The sequence below is a fragment of the Equus caballus genome, chromosome 23 (assembly GCF_041296265.1).
Source record: "Equus caballus isolate H_3958 breed thoroughbred chromosome 23, TB-T2T, whole genome shotgun sequence".
Classification (NCBI taxonomy): domain Eukaryota; kingdom Metazoa; phylum Chordata; class Mammalia; order Perissodactyla; family Equidae; genus Equus; species Equus caballus.
The window spans coordinates 42,031,459-42,047,042 of NC_091706.1; the positions used below are offsets into that span (position 1 = coordinate 42,031,459).

The window sequence follows — 15,584 nt, forward strand, 5'->3', positions numbered from 1 at the left end:
AAGAGCAATCATAACATGAACAACTATGACATCAGACAGTGGTGGCCACAGGAGGTAAGGATGAATATATAGCCCAGTGTTAGCTCCTTCCAGCCGTCTTTCTTGAGGGTTTACATCAAGAAATGACTTTCTCATTCAGACTTCTCTGAAAACACTTAGCATTTATCTTCATTACTTGTTTGACCTATAAGCATATTCTCTTTTGTATTAACAGAAAGAACCTACAATTGTTTGGCATTTCAGTTCACAAAACAATTTCACATACATTATTGATTAGATTGTTCTAGTAACTCAACAAGATGGGCAGAGCACGTCTTCCTATTCTATGAGAAAACTAGGCCTCATGGAGGTTAAATGACTTGCTCACCTCAAACAAATATTTATGAAGCACTTTTCCTGCGCAAGCGCAAGTGACTGGAAATTCTGCGGGAAGCTCATTGGACTTTTGGCCTTTCATTTTGCAGAGGGTGCTTAGGTGTCAGCTGTGTCTGAATCCCGGGTTTGCCTTGTCATTGGTAGGGCTATAATTATTCTTATAATATGGAAAAACTAGGATTAAATTTTTTAATTCCATAGAACTACTTCAAATTTGGGGGAAAGGATCTGTGTTCTGGGAAAACAGTTTAAATAATAAGGAACCAATATCTTAACTCTTTTTGTAGACAGTACTTTTCCTTCTATTCCTATTTTGTTTGAGCTTTATTTTAGGAATCGTTAAATTTTATCAGATACTTTTTGAGATATCATTTGTATGTTTATACTGTTTCTCTCTTCAGTTTCTTGATACAGTGAATTATACGGATAGACTTCCTGATTCGGAGCTATGGTTAAAATTCTGGAACATTTTCAGTCCGTGTATTTTTTGATACCATGTCCATTCTGTTTGATTATATGTCAGTTATAATTTTTATGTCTTGATTAGTTAGTGAGATTGGTCTGTGGCTGTGTTGTTTTGTACTATTTGTAATAGGTTTTGGTGTTAAGATTGTGATGTCATAAAATGACTTGAGCAGCCTACCCTGTTTACTTTAAGAGCTGTAAAGTAGGAGGTAAGCTCTTTAAGGACAGGGACATTGTTTCATTTAATGTTGCATCCTGGAGCCTAAAACAGTGACTGACTTTTGCTAAGGAGTAGAAAAATGTTTGTCTAAGGTGTGAAGGAAGGAAGGAACAAGAAACAGGAAGGAAATGCAAGGGTCTGTCTTTTAAAAGTTTGGTGAAAATCAGCTATGATGTTACCGGTTACTATTTTGATAGAAAATATTTACACACTTTTTTGGTGTGTGGGTGAGGAAGATTATCACTGAGCCAATCTTTCTCTATTTTATGTGGAATGCCACCACAGCATGACTTGATGAACAGTGCTAGGTCTGTGCCTGGGATCCGAACCCTTGGACCCTGGGCTGCCAAAGCTGAGTGTGAGAACTTAACCACTACGCCCCTGGGCCAGCCCCTATTTATACTCTCTCAATCTTTTTCATGTTACCTGGTCTATTCGAGTTATCTGACACTTTTTTCTTTAACTGAGTTATTTATATTACTCATTTTCTCTAGGTTTTTAAATTGGTTCATGGAGTTGCGTGTCATATTTTCTTATATTCTTTAAATTTATTTGTTTCTAGATGTGATTATGTCTCCTTTCTCATTCACAACCATGTAGATTTTTGCCCTTCTTCTCTCCTCCCTCCCTTCATTGGAATATAAGATGTTTATCCCTTTTGAGCTTGTCAAAGAACTAGCTTTTGTATTTATCTCTTCTACTATTTTTGTTTTGTCTTGTTTTCTAGTCCTTTACTTTCAGATTGCATTAAATTAATTCTGTTTTCCTCCTCTGTTTTGGTAGGTTTTGTTGTTGCTCGTTTTTCAAGATGAATGTTAATGTCCCTTAATTTCATTCTTTCTTTTTTAATATAAAAGGTATTTAAGGTTTTAGCTTTTGCCATAAATATTACTCTTTCTGTTTCCCATAAGTTTTAGTATAAAGTGTTTTGCAATTTCATTCTTTCCAGATAAAAAGCCAAAGGATACATAGGAAAGTGATTCATTATTTCAAAGAGGATAAGATTTTACCATTAAACATTTTTTCTTATTTTGTTGGATTATTTTCAGTGTGGCCTTTATGATCAAAAATTTTTATTGAAGCCGTATGGGTATCTAAATGGTTTTTTATAACTTTCTATTGAATGTAGCAAAAATATTTTCTATTCCCCAAATAAAAGATTCACCATGCCTATTAAAGTTGGTTGAATATATTATTAAATTTCTGTATGTCCTCGTCAATATTTTGTCTACTAGATCTGCCTGGTTCTGAAAAGTATAAATTGAAATATGTCACCATCATTTATTTTTTACTTAGTTCTCCTTAAATCACTAGTAGTTTTACTTTATTTCTTTAACTTTTGTGTTTTTTGGTAACTACAGGGTTGTGATTGTTTTTCCTGCTTCATAAATTAGATATTTTAATATTATGTACTATCTCTTTTTTTTCTGTCTAGGGACTTTAATTTTAAAGCTAGTCTTATTCTATTTCCCCTCCTGCTTTGTTCTGATTTATATTTGCCTACTCTTTGTCTATCCCTTCATTTTCAAACTTGATCACTGCATTTTTAGCTGTGTTTCTGGTAAAACAGTAGAACAGTATTTCTGGTAAATAGTAGATAGCCCGGATTTGAATTTTACCCCAGAATAATATTCTCTAGTCTCTATTGGGAGAATCCAGTCTTTTAGATTTTGCATCATGTTATGCTTGATTTTATTCCATACTTCATACTTTATTATTTATTTTTATTTTATTTATTTATTATTTATTTTAATTTGTTTTATTTTCCCTTGTGTTTGTATGATTAAGTTGTGATTAACTTTATTAGTTGCTTCTTTCCCCTTATTACCTAAGGGGTTCTACTATAATTTTATCTTTCATTAATGGTTACCTTCTTTTCCTCATGCTCATAATTATATGCATATGTATTTAATATTATATGAAAATAAGATAATAATTCTTCCCTATTAAAGTTCTTTGTTCCTCTACTTAGCGACAATAAGTCCTTCCTCCATCCAATAAGGAAAGACCTTTAGAATATTTTCACGTGCTCGCTAACTTCTCCCTAACCTCATCTGCACACCATATGAAACTTCTGGAATGCTTTTATTTTATTCTTCTTTCAACCATTCAAACTCCTTCTCACATAATTTAATACTTTTAGTTTCATGCAGTTATTAGAATTTTCCTCACAGTAATGCCTTTTTTATTTTAAGACTTCTTGTTTATCCCTTAATGTATAAATTCCCAGTCTATCATTATTCAATTATATTTAATTATAAATCTATTACCAAATTATTTGTTCATAAGCTTAACCTCTTCTTTCCTTCCAACTATCATGAGGTTCAGATTTATTATTCTCCGGTTTGAGTCCTTTCGTAAGTGTTTCCTCAGATGGGGTCTGTGGGTGAAATAATCTGTGCCAATAACATTCTTATAGGCTGTTGGGGAGTAATATCTTTGCACATATCCAGTCCTTTATGCTAAAGCATCTGTAGATGTTATTCTACCATCTCATCACTTGTAGAATTGCCCAAACTCATTACCAGTCTAATTCTTTTTCCTTTGTAAATTACTTGTTTCTATCTGGACACTTTAAATATTTATTTGTCTTTATCGTTGGAGTAGAGTAAGTGATAAGGACATGGCTAGGTGTAAGTACTCTCAGCTGTCTGATCTGGAACTTGATGAGCTGTTTAATATGCTGAGCCAGGTCTTCTCTGGCTCAGGGAAATTTTCTTCAATCATTTATTTAATTATTATCTCCTCCATTGGTATCTTTGTCTCATTCTGGGACTTTTATTTTTCTCACAAATCTATGTTCCAAAATGTGCATATTTTCCCTCCTATTTCTACATAGGCTTTCTTTTTTTCCCTCTGTGATTCAACATATTCCTCTGCCTGATCTTCCAAGGCACCAACCTGGGTATCTATAGCACTAACTCTCTCGTTTATTTCATCGATTCATTTTTTTAAGTTAAAAAAGTCATGTGGTTTTAGTGCCAGGAATGGTGCTGAATGTTATATTTGGATCTTTCACATGTTCCTCTACTTCTTTTAAATCTAGTTTTGAAAGAAGCAGCTCTATTTCTTTAGTAGTCTACTCTGATTTTTCTGTTTATTCTACTCTCTGACTTTATCCCCTTTTAACAGGATGTCATTTTCTATGACTGCTCATTCAGACACCTTACATGAGAGTGCTCCTGAAGGTGTTGGAAGGTGCAGCCATCTCTGCCCCATGGCTCCTTATAGCAGACTGTCTACCCCTCCTCTCTCAGTGCTCAAAGGTAGAACACCTTTGCTCTGTGGTCATTTTGTGTTCTCTGAGTCTCAGAGGTAGAGAGGAGTAAACCCAACTGTTCATCTACTCCTCAGATCCTTAGGGCCAGAGAGACCCTGAAGTTCAGACAGCTGAGTGACTTTCTCCTCAGGAAGGGCTGTTTTCAGACTCTTGCTCAAGGCTTTTGTACTGAGCCCTAGAGTACTGACGCAAAGGGAAGAAAGTAAGGTCACAGGTCTCAGCTCACTCTCTGCCTATTGGCCCCCAAGAAAAGACTGAGTTGGAGTTAGAGCCCTGAATGGAAGAACATGGGATGCCTCAAGCTACCATCCTCCCAGAGTTTTCTCTAATTTTCTCTTTTTAGGGCAGGATTTCTGAAAGCTCATCAATATAAATGTATTACTGGTCTTACCTCGGCCACTAATTAATAGTGCAAGTTTGAACCTATTTCTTTGGGTCTCTGAATCCCCATCACTGGAATAGCTAGGCTTCCTTCCTGAGTGTAAGATGCCTTTTCTCTTCCAGCATGCTAGGTTGGCTCAGTTGTGTAACTGCCATATATTCAAAACAGAATTGCCATTCCCTGTATCAACTCTGAGTAAGAAAATTATTTTGGAGGAAAACTTGGCAAAACAAGCTCTTGAGCTGCCAACAAATTATTCTGCAAGATTTCAAAACATTAAGTTTTTGCATTCACTCTCAAAGTCAAGCCAATTTTGCTTAAAGGAACACTATTGTTTGAGTTGAAAAAAATCAAACCTAAATTGTGGTTATGCATCTGGCATTTCTAATATAAGTATGAAAGCAATGGATTTGCCTGTTTTTTACTAAATCACACAGGCTGCAAAAAGTGTATACACATATGGAATTTCTTTTCACATTCAAAAAGTTAAACTCAAATTGTAACTGTGAAGACTTGTTCCTTAAAAGTATGAGGGAAAGATGCCTAAGAATTTTTACAGTGCATTATTCTCTTTTAGAGATAGCTTTTCCCTTTGTTTTTCATTGCTCCTTTTAGGTTATATTTATTTAACCACAGAAAGTTATTGAAGAAGCCACAAACCTAAGTACCAGGTGCACCCTCATAATGCCTCATATGGAGCGTTTTAACAATCTCTTTGACTCTGGTATGCTGTCTCTAACTGAAGTGTCCTTCCTGTCTCCTTCCTGTTCCTATAATTCCAAGGTGTGATGGCCTTTGAATTTCTAGCATTGAGTCTTTTGATTCCAGCAACCCTGGATGTGGAGTTAGGGGTTTGGAAAATTTAAACTTAGAGCTTACGGTCTCAAATACAGAATTATAGATGAGTCAGTGAATTCTAGAAGCCACTTTAGATCCCCTTGTATTTATTATAGTCATTTGTGTAAACTTTTACTCTCCTCCCATAGAGTATAAGCAGCTTGAGGGTGAGATCTGCGTCTGTCATCTTTGACCTCCTAAAGGAATAGGACCAGTCCCTCATACAATAGATGCTCATTAGTTTGCATCAAAATTATTTGAGTTACTAAATATTTTTTCTACTTACCCACTCATCCTTAATTATATATTTGAGCACACGTGAACTAAAATTAAATTCCCCCAAACCCATTAAAGTTAATTAGACTAAGCCCCATTTCCATAATGCCCAATCAGAAGAATTAATGATAGAATCCAAAGATTGTGGTAGGTAGCAGCTACTCTTCCACAAATGCAGTTTAAAAATGCTTACCATCACCTCCACTATTCCTTCATTACGGGGTGTTCCCAAACAGACATTAACCTTTCTCTACTGAAGAGTAGGAAACTATAGTAAAAGTCAAAGAATCAAGCCACCTTGTATGATGATATTTTTTTTGACCTGGAATGGACAAAGCATTTCTTGATTCTAAAGTTTTGGGGGTTTCTTTGACCTCATGATGTCCTAGACTGTGATTTAAGTGATGGATAGATTGGAATCAATTGCATGTACTCTAACTATCTCTGCTATTGCTTCTGTGCAATTGTGCTGGAGCAGCAAATGAAGGATTAGAGGGTAGCTCTCCGGGGGCAAGGAAAATACACATCAATCTGTTGCTGCTGCAGCGTAATGTGGATGATGCAAAGCCTGGTAGCCAAAGATCACCGCACATTGTTCTTCTGAAGGGAAGGGGCAGCTGGAGGAAAAAAAACAATAACAACAACTATTTTGTTCTTATCTGTGGCTGTCCAACAGTCTCTCACTCCTTCTCCCACTGCACACACGTACACAAACATAGAGCAAAATATGGGATCTTCAGAATTATAATCAGCTGTTGATTATCAGATTGCTATAAAATGGCAACATATGCCATTTCATGATGACCAGCATGGAACAGGTTTGGCAAGAAAGACTCTTGTTTTTAATTCTAGGGAGTGGACATTTCGTAAAATCCTTTCCCTCTTTCACTTCTGCTGTTTGCTGTTGCAGAAGAGAGGTGAAGATTTCCCGCCAGTCTTTTCCCTGTGCAACTCACAGCCATTCTGGAGGATTCATTGGGTCTGTTACTGGCAGGAATGTTAGCCAAATCAGTGAGTGAGAACTCTGGAAAAGGAACTTCCTGGGGATTTTCAGGAGCAGTAGTTGGATTTGTTTGTTTTGTTTTTATTGTTGTTCCTCTTGAGGAAAGAAAGAAAACAGCAGGCCCTGGAAAAGATTGGGAGGCGAAGGCCTCCCTCTCTTCTCTCCTTCTCTCTGCTGACTTTAGAGTATTTAGTAGACCAGAGCTGAGATTATGAAGGAGCTGGGAGAACATTGCTGGTGTCTCAGTTAACATGGAAACAAAACACACAGCTGCATCTTCGGGAAAGGTCCGAGAACCTGAAGCCTGGGTCCTGCTTAGCTAAGGCAGGGCAAAGGAGAGAAAACCTATGGAATAAGGCATTTCCTTGCTTTTTGAGCAATCCTGAATTAGGCAGAGAACTTTAATCTATTTTTTGTTTATTTTGTTTTATTTTGTAAGTAAATGTGTGTATATAGTCTTGGGTTCAGCTTCCAGATATCATCTTCAGATGTAATATTTCCTAGGTTGTTTTCTAAATACCAAGGCTGTAAAAGCTGGTTAAAAGCATGAGTTTCGGAGGCAAATGTTCGAATCCCAACTCTGCCATTTACTAGCTGGATGATCATCAGTCCTGGAGCCGCAAATAGCTGATTTCAGTCCTGTGTCTGCCACGTACTTGTTGAATGATCCTAGGCAAGTTGCTTAAACTTCCTAAGTATCAATTCCCTCCTCTGTAAAATGGAGATAACCATAGCACCTAATAATAGAGTTGTGGTAAGGATTTAATTAAATAATGTATGTGCACTTATAGAGCTTTCAGAACTGACGCTTGTACACAATAAGTGTTCAGTAAACACTAACATTTAAACAGCATTCTATGAGCTTAACTGTGCATTCATGCCTGGGGAGAAAATTGGCCATTTAGTACAGTATTTACTCTGAGTGACACTTGGTGGTTGCTATGCCAAGTGAAGTGTGATACTTCTCTCCTCCATGCCCCAAAGCACACGCATGTGTGCGCGCGCACACACACACACACACACTCCATAAATTTGAACCTTTATAGCAGAGATGCAGCTGCATAGACTACGCCTGTAAGTAATGGGCCATAGTAGTGAGTTCAGCTATTGAACGTAGGGCGAATCAAAGCTGTCCCCTAAAATTCTACCTAGAGTAGTGAACATTACCTTAAATGACCTCCCTCACCAAGTTTGTGTACCGGAAGAGATCAAATAGTACTGTTCTCATCTTCTGTCCAATTTTGGCAGCCTACTGCAAAACAAACACTCATTAATAGATGCCATTTGAACCCCCTCATTGTGATTCTTGAAAGCCCAACTCTAAGGTAATTTACCCATGTCTGAAAAAGGAAGGAAAAAAGAAACTCTTGCTGACTTCTTTTTGCTCCAATGCTCCGGCAAACCATTTAAGTTAGGTTTTAATCACTATTGGTAACACTTCTGCTCAAGCTATAATGAAGTATGTCTGTACACATGTGAAACCCCAGGAGGAAAGAACCCTCAGACAACACTGAAGCTTCAGTCAGGCCTTCCCAGGAAACCACACAACTCACGGACCACTGGGAATAGATTCAGATTTTCACAGATGTTACTGCTTCAGAATAGGGACCTTCTGTGTAGTTCATATAATCAATTCCAGCCAATTCTCCCTGCCCTGTTTTACTCTCCAAAGGGGAATACACTTGTAAAACTCAGAAGTGTCTGAACAAGAGAAGGAAGACACAATAGCATGGAGAGAGGATAGAGGATCGGGAAGAGAGAGAGAGGCAGACACCATATTACGATGGTTTATGACTGCTTTCTCATAAATGTTTCAGTAAGCACAAAGTCCCTTTGATTAATTTTTACAGTTTCCTTTCATTTCTTGCTAATACAGCTAACAGCAGATGCTCATTGAAGCCTATTTCAGGCTGGCATATGACCCATGCTCCTTTGTTAGCGTCTGATATATGAGGACAATGGCACTGAGCATGGAAGTTACTTGGCTGATAATTTTGTTACCCAAGATAATACCACCATTTTCTGAAACTGCAGTTGTGACAGATCAACTAGTTGCTGTGAGCAACTGGCAAAAGTACAGAGTTTGAGTTTTAGGACTTGTTTATAACCTGCTCTAAGGAAGGGACAGCTAAGCTATGACAAAGGAGGAATCATGAGCTCTGAAATAAAGAACTGCAGAGATGTTGCATAGTTACTTTCATAGTAGACTTAAGATTACTCGATGACATGCCTGTGGAACTAAACTCCTCAAGGCTAACTTAGCACGCATGCACTTTTTTAATCCATACACACAATTATAATTCTGACAAGTCAAGTGGTAGATGAAGAGACGTGCCACACAAATTTCCCTTCCAGCACAGCCTAGTTGCCCAGCTGTGGGGAGTGTGGTCAACTGACAGTCTCCAGCTGTCAGCTCCTGCAGGGTGGACCTCAGCAGCAACGAGCCTCCCTAACTGAGGCCATAGCCCACACCTGGTGACTGAGTGTGTGTGTGTGTGTGTTGGGGAGTGGGGAGGTAATAAAGATCCAGCTAATTTGGCCCAAAATGCATAGGGACATCTCTGGCAAGCAGTATTTGCTCCAGACCTCCCCCATCCATATTTAGGTTGGCTCAGGTCTTTTGGATCTGCATGACAGTTTGGCATCTCTCTCTCCTAACTTTCACAGGAGTTGATCCCTAACAAACACCTCACACACTATGCTCCGTCTCAGTATCTACTTCAGAGATCCCAGTCTGCAGCCAGACATGGTCATCATAATTTCTCACTGGAACATTTGTTTGCATTTTCTTTTTTCCAGACTCTAAGGAGCCCCAAGGACTCTAAGGTACATAGCTTGAAACCACTGCACTAAGATCAGAAGTAGAGGTAGCAGGAATTCCCCAACCATTTCACTGGCATTTGCTGTTAAGTTAGTGAGAGAAGTGAGAGTCCATACAGGATTCAGTGAGGGCTGGGCGATTTATTTATCAACATACTGAGGACTTACCTGGGTATATGGAATGGAAAAAAGAGTATCGGATTGGGGGAAATAGAGTAGACAAAATAAAGACAGGAGGACATAGTGGAGAATAGATGAGGAGAAAGAGGAATTAACCTCAGCTTAGCATCCAATGATATCAGATAACGTATCAGAGGAGAAATTTTTCTCTTTACCCAATCTTTATGTTAGTGTTTTGAGGCTAGGTTATATTTCTAAGAAAAGTCATTAAAAATTGCCTATAAAATGGGTAAAATAGGGGAAAAATTAGGAAAAATAAGGATTCTTCAGTCTCCTCAAAGAGTTTGTGGGTGACTTTCTACCTAATTCAGAACAGCATCATTTTCTTCTGTCTTCTCAATCACTGCTTCTTTTTTTAGGCTCCCTTCATTTTTTTAACCTTACTCAGCATGGATTCCATGCTTCTACCCAAACGCATCAGCGTTCCTTCTGTTCTGGAGAGCCAGCCGCTTGCATTTCATCTCTTTGGTCCAGGCAGATGGGAGCAGTGCATCCAAACCAGTACAGTCAGAGACTTGGATGAAATCTCGTTGACTGCTGGAGTCCTTGTATTATATTGAAGTGAATGCTGGCCAATGTCACCTAAGAATATACACAAATTAAGTGCAGACAGAAGGACACATTAGAGGGAGAAAATCAGCACTAAGTACCAAGGAATGTTTATGTAAGCGAATTGATTACAAAGAAATGAATTTAAAAATAAATCAGTTTTGAAGGAAAATAGCTTAAGTGGTTAATATAGGGAAAGGAAATAGAGGAGACTAGGAAAGATTAAGAAGTTAGACAACAGAATAAACAGACACGGGAAAAATCTTAAGAATTATTAAAGAATAAAAAGCTAGGAAAAATAAGACAGGATAATAGAAAGCCCTTTTATTGCTAAAGACTTTAATTTTTAGTGCACTTCAACCTACTGCTTCACTTTTTCTCACAACATCCTATGAAAACTATAGGAGAGATCATCTTTGTCTTTATTTTTAAATAAGGATACTGAGGTTTGGAGAGGATAAAAAGCCCATTTTTATAAATTGCACCACTCATTAGTGAAAAGGCTGAGATCCACGTCCCATTCTCCTGAGTCTGAGCCCAAGATCTCTTCTCATTAGACCTTGATGAATGTCTTCTAGGACTGAGGAGGGCGAATCCTGAGCTGCCAGGACCCCTATTCTTTTTACAACCCAAAGAAAACTTGAAAGAAAATGAAGAACTTTGTCCTTAGAAACAAGCCATCTGTTACAGAGCGGAGCAAACCAGCCAGGCCTCTGTGAGCCTCACATCACTTCTGCCAGGCGCTGGCTGGGCAGCCTCTGTTGCAAGCTGTCTAGTCTCTAATTCCTGTAACTCAGGAACAATATCAACTGGTTGATGAAATGTCTGGAAGAGTCCAGGGCAAAGTAAATGCAGCAACAAACTCCAACTTAGCTCTGGCCAGGAGTGGCTCTGCAAATTCTTTCTCCTTCTGGGACAGGTAAGATCCTCCCAGTTTACCATTAGCCCGATGCCTGTAATACCAAGAGAGTATTCATGCCATTTAGATTTTTCTTTTTTAATTAACAAGGATGATCGTTCTCATCGCAGAAGAAACATATATTAAAATTGGAGCTTGTTCTTTTTTTTGTTTGCCTAAAATTTTATCAATCCCTCATAACACATCCTCAGCAATGTCGAGGAATAATAATAATCCTTCTTTTTCATTTCTTACTCTCTCTTTTTAACTCTTCTTAGTCTCATCCATGTCTTTCTTTTCTTTTTTAATTGTGGATGGGAAAGTTAATGTTGCTTTGAAATTATTGTAAGGAAGACACGATAGATCATTTCGAAAGCTTTGTATTTTGCCAAAATAATAACAGAACTCAAAGATGGCATTTTGTGATAAACAGACATGATCTATTCTGAGAAAGCAGCGTGCAAAATTGCACCTTGGATGCCAGGCATGGTCCTGCCACAGGGACTTTGCAATTGCTGTTCTCTCTGCGAGAACACCTTTACCACAGATACTTAACTCTCGCTCCCTCACCTCGTTCAAGTTTTTACTCAAATGACACATCTTAGTTACATTTTCCCTAACTACCCTAAGATTCTAATCTCTCCTAGCATACTCTACTCCCTTTTTTGTACTTAATTTTTCCCATAGAAATCATTACATTCTAACATCGTCAATAATTTACTTACAAGCTAGTGGCGGTCGACCAGAGCGATTGAGAGCATGGATGAACTCTGGAGCTCGTCTGCCCAGGTTCAAATTCTGGTTCTGTCTCTTACTAGCTCTGAAATCTTGGGCAAAGTACCAAACATTGTCTATAAATTGGGCATGGTAATAAAAACAACTATCTCATCAGGCTACTGTGGGGATTAGGTCAATGCCTAGCAAGTAAGAAGCACCATGTAAATGTTAGCAATGAAACATTTACTTTCTGTCATTAGAATGTACATTCCATGAAGGTGGCCAGTTTTGCCTCTTTTGTTCACTAATGTATTCTCAGCGACTAGATTAGTTTTTGGCCCATCGTGAGTGCTCAATAAATATTTATTGAACAGTGAAGGAAGGAGGGAAAAACGCATGGAAATGGAATCAGTCCTTTTTGTGTGTAGGGATGAGAGTCTATAATTAAACCATATTTGGCCACACACAAAGGCATTAAGCTTGACTACTTTTAATCTCTCACCTATCCTCAAATTTTTACTTGAAAGTCCCTCCATGTGTTTAAGGTAGAGAATTGACATATTAAACTTTTCCCTCTTCATTCAGATGTTCTGGTATCCACGTTAATGAGACAAAAAAGAAAAGAAAAGAAAGGAAAAATTATACTGGATGAAAGTTTCAGCATCTGTAATTCCCATAATTTCCTCAAGGGCAGAAACTCCTGTTTCATGTCTGTGTATCTGGGAAAATTACTCTGCAGGGGGAGCACAGCTCCATTGGGGTGGACGTTAAACAAGGGGAAAAAAGACAGGCACCCAGTGGATAGAACTGGAGTCACAAGGTAGTGTTTTGATATATGAACCAAAGTGTTTCTCCTTCCCAGGGCACTTGCTCTGAGATCTTACAAAAGAAAATGCCAAAAGAAAAGAAGAGTCAAAGCTCAGCTTTTGAGTGTCAAATTAAACTTTTAAATATTGTGGCAGAAAGCGGTGTGAGAGAAAAAGGGGTATGAGTTTCAAAAGCTTTGGTTTTGTTTTTCAAAATCCACAGCCCCGAGGGACATAGGGCATAAAGTTTATGCACTAAGCAATAGATGGAAAAGAACACAAAGTTGGCAAGAGCTAGTTTTTCCCATCCTGTCTCGCCCCCACCTCTCACCAAGGTTAAATTTCTCCAGGCTGGAGGAGAGAGTTAAACCAGAGGAAAGCAAGATTTTAGACACGTGCGAAAGGGTCCTCAGTCCCTGCTCCTCTCTCAGGCTGAGACTTTAGAATCCCAGGTAAGTCTGGAAGGTCTGATGGTAGGGTCAATCTGTATCTTGCTTCCTAACAGGACTTTTTGAAGACGCAGCCCACCTTGGCTGTCTCCTCTGTGCCACACAAAGGAGCTGAGATGACTAGAAAGACTCTCGTTGCGTGCAAAGTAAACTGATGAAGTTCCTGTGTCCCCTGTGTGGTGTGAGGGTCCTCCGAACTTTCACTATGTGCCTGAGAGCAGTGTAAATTTAGCCCACACCGCAGTGGTCTCTAAGGCCTTGCTGTCTGAAGAGGGCAGTATGTTAACCATGGCTTTTATTTCTGTCTTCTGATGCTTTGACATCAGGCGTCTTGCTGACCCTGGAGGGACTGCCTCTCCCAGGGTTAGCAGATTCCTAGAGATAGTAAACAACTCACCAATCCTGCTAGACAGGTTTTCAAATGCAAACCAACCATTCCAGAATCCACACCCTCAACCACCTCTTTTATTGGGCTCTCACACTTCCAGCCACTAACCCCGTGGCTTAACCATCCCAGGGCCAGGTGCCAGGCAACCAGGGAGAGTTCCTATGTCCCAGAGCCCACTGAAATTATTCAAACTAGCCAATTCTAAGCCTGCTTAACCAGCCTCACCTATTTCTTCCTGCAGAAACCACAATGAAGTCTCTTGCCCGTGGTTCCCCCACCCTCCCTCTGCATCCTAGCAACCCTGATGCTTCCTCATGTGGCCCTCTGATGACAGGTGGTGTGTCTCATCCTCTTGGGATCTGTGGGTATAACTATTTTTAAAATGGCAGTTATCTCCTGATCCATTGTCCTGACCATACCTAAATAATGATATAACCTGTATTAAAACAGGGAGTGCCTTGCAGATCAACAAGTGGAAACCAAAAGCAAGGCTGAAGCCAGTGGAAAGATGAAGGCAGGGACTGGTTATTCCCTCTCCTGACACATGGCCTGAAGGAGCCTTCCAAAATACAGACACAACCTGGGAAAGGCAGAAAACATCCTGCGTTGATTGAGAAATCCCTAAAATCAATGAGATAATCCTGAACTGATCACGAATAAACTGACATGAATGTAAATTGGCTGAGATTGAGTTTTTACCACCCACTAGAATGCAGGCCTGAAACAGAAACTAGTAAAAGTAAAGAACAATTATATTTCCTGTACCTGTGAACTTGTAGACTGCAATATGGATACATGGATGGATAGAAGAAAGATTTGGTGTAGAAATAAAGAAAGAACGCAGTTCATTGAATTAGAGCAGACGTTGGCAAAACTATGGCCCATGGGCTAAGTCCAGCCTGTCTTTGTAAATAAAGCTTTGTTGGAACAGATCTACGTCTATGCATATATGTATTATCTGTGGTTCATTTCCAGCTACAAATGCAGAGTTGAGTATTTGTGAAAGAGACTACATGTCCCACAAACCCTCAAATATTTACTACTCGACACTTTACAAAAAAAGCTTGCCTTGAGCTAGAGAACCACTTCAGCAAAAGCTAAATTAATTTCGCAAATGCACTCTCCTGACACATGGTTGTTCAAATTTCTCCTACTGGGAATAAGCCTGGCCTCAAAATCTGGGGTAGGTGGCCTGGTTGCAGGGGTTATGAGAAACAAGAACATGAAAGAGGTGGCACATTTATTGCAGTTGCCTTCAGAGTTCCTCATATACTCCTTTTCATGTGTTGGGTGTCTGTTTATACTTGATGATTTGATTTTATATCTGGAAAGTATATGTTTTGAGTAATCCCTGGGCAATCCTACCTGTGAGTGAAAGTGGTGTGGTAATTGGGTAATCTTATTCCCTGAGTTCCAGTTTTCCAAGGATGAGAGCACAGAACACAGAATCAGGGAGTGTAGATCTTAGTTTTGATTTTGTCACACTTTCTGAGTGACTTTGTTCAAGTCATCTAAACCGGCGGTCCTCGATGGAGGTGAGGTGATAATTTGTCCCTCTATCTCAGGGGACGTTTGGCTACATTTTTGGCTTTCACAACTGGGCATGGGCTGGTGCTATAAGTAGAGTATAGGCAGGTGGTACTATGGTGGATAGGGCATGGGATAGCTGCACCCAATGAAGTCTTATCCTAAATCAGGATCTCAAAGTGATCTTAGCACTCCCATGTTCATTAAAGCACTATTCTCAATAGCCAAGATATGAAAACAACTTAAATGTCTATTGATGGATAGATGGATTAAAAAAAGGGTATACACATACAATAGACTATTATGCAACCTTTAAAAAGAAAGAAATTCTTCAATATGCAACAACATGGATGAACCGTGAGTACATTATGCTAAGTGAAATAAACCAGGCACAAAAGGGCAAATACTGTGT

General features: G+C 39.0%; 1 long non-coding RNA gene across 1 annotated transcript; it reads left to right on the forward strand.

The window, feature by feature from the left end:
* The first annotated feature begins 10,965 nt into the window (after window positions 1-10,965).
* LOC111772369 (uncharacterized) lies at window positions 10,966-14,322 on the forward strand. The gene is made up of 4 exons (XR_002806201.2): window positions 10,966-11,306; window positions 13,159-13,260; window positions 13,887-13,979; window positions 14,096-14,322. It is a non-coding gene; the product is annotated as an uncharacterized lncRNA (long non-coding RNA).
* The last annotated feature ends 1,262 nt before the right edge of the window (window positions 14,323-15,584 follow it).